General features: G+C 41.3%; 1 protein-coding gene across 1 annotated transcript in view; it reads left to right on the top strand.

Annotated features, from left to right (window-relative positions):
- The window catches only part of b4galnt4a (beta-1,4-N-acetyl-galactosaminyl transferase 4a), a 157,503-nt gene that overhangs the window by 69,822 nt on the left and 85,839 nt on the right, over positions 1 to 1,842 (top strand). The window lies entirely within an intron of this gene.

Genomic DNA, 1,842 nt, shown 5'->3' with positions numbered 1-1,842 from the left:
TGGCCTCATACAATGTCTTCCAGCCCTAGTGTTTCTGCATTTTCTGTCTCCTTAGTCGTCTTAATTTGGCTTTTTTCTTTGTGATCTGAGACGCATAACAGATACAGTTATAAGATTGAATAACAAAACAACTTTTTTTTTTGCTTCTATGGTATGTTTCACCAGATAGTATATGAAGTCAAGTTGACATTTTGACATATGTCAAACACAAATAAATAATGATTAATACTGAATTATATATATATATATATATATATATACACACACACACACACACACACATGGGCTGCACAGAGCTGTTGCCTGTGCATGCATGGGTTTTCTCCGGGTACTCCGGTTTCCTCCCACAGTCCAAAAACATGACTGTCAGGTTAATTGGCCTCACCAAATTGCCCCTAGGTGTGAGTGTGTGTGTCCTGTGTGTCTCTGTGTTGCCCTACAGAGTTAAATTTTACACTTTTGTGGCGCTACGTCCTGTCATGTGGGTGCACATTTTTTCTCAATTGTTATCAAAAATGTACAGAGCCCATGTCCATGTGGACAGGGTCTGTTTCCAGCTGGTCGGATGCTGCTTGTGCAATAACTCCACTCCTAAAATTTTTGTCTGGAATGTCAAAGGGGCAGAAGGAAGGAAAAAAAAGACACTTTTTCAAAAAAGGTCACTGACATAASAAAGTGAGAAGGCTAGAATGAGAGTGTGAAGATGGCATCCCAAGAGAAAGGGCTGCCGATTGTCTTTCACCTGACAGAGAATTTTAATCATAGTGGCAATTTTACAACACCCCATAAACTGCAGCAGCCAGGCCTCATTGTTAACCTCCAATTTCTTTCAGGGCTGTAAATATGGCCGCCTCGCATCGCTGTGGCCTTGCTGATAGTTTATGGGAGGATGCGCTAAATGTGTTGATGGCAGCGGGAGACTTCCCCTGGAAATAATGAGGAGCATGAAGCATGAAGTGACTAGTAAACAGACATATGTTTGCTCGTCAAGCACACTAAATGGTAATGCATACGCTGCGGCGTGATGATTGAGAGCTTTCTGTCCTGTCAGACTATTAAACTTACTCACTTAATCTGTAAATGGAGCCACTGATATTAGTGTCGCAGCATAATTGCTGGACTTCACATTTAGATCAGAGCTGTGGCATATCACAAATGTTTCCAGCTAGCCATTACATTTTGCCTTTCAAATGTTTTCAGCAGCTGAAAATGATACTTGATGGCTAGTTAATGGTGACTCTGTGGCATTTGATCAAGCTTTGTCCTGCAATGCTTCCGTAAGAGGAGCTGACGCATCCCTTGGGAAAACGAGCCGAAAACAAGTGCACCAAAATTCAGGCAAAGGACACTCAATCCCATGTATCTCTTACCTCGTAGGAGATCAATTTCCACCTGACTAGCTGCAGATCCAATCAGCTTGCAGGACAAAGCTTGATCAAATGCCACCGAGTCACCATTAACTAGCCATCAAGTATCATTTTCAGCTACGGAAGCGCATTGCTATCACGCAGGGGGAAAAAAATCGAGCGCTATCACGTTATAACGTGATGCGTATCTTGTTAAAACGTGATTCGTATCTTGTTAAAACGTGTTACGTATCTTGTTAAAATGTGATACGTATCTTGTTAAAACGTGATGTGTATCTTGTTAAAATGTGTTGCGTATCTTGTTAAAACGTGATACGTATCTTATATAAACGTGATAATTTTATGTCCAGGAAGTGTCGGTATTATGCTAGGCTATTACAGTGGCTAACAGGAATTGGTCAGGTTTCCCTTCATGTTTGGTCTACACGGATACGGATGCTGCTTTGCACTGTGGTTAAAACCATTAATAGCATGC

The sequence above is a fragment of the Poecilia reticulata genome, linkage group LG6, assembly GCF_000633615.1.
Source record: "Poecilia reticulata strain Guanapo linkage group LG6, Guppy_female_1.0+MT, whole genome shotgun sequence".
NCBI lineage: Eukaryota > Metazoa > Chordata > Actinopteri > Cyprinodontiformes > Poeciliidae > Poecilia > Poecilia reticulata.
This window is presented reverse-complemented; position numbering and strand designations above follow the sequence as displayed.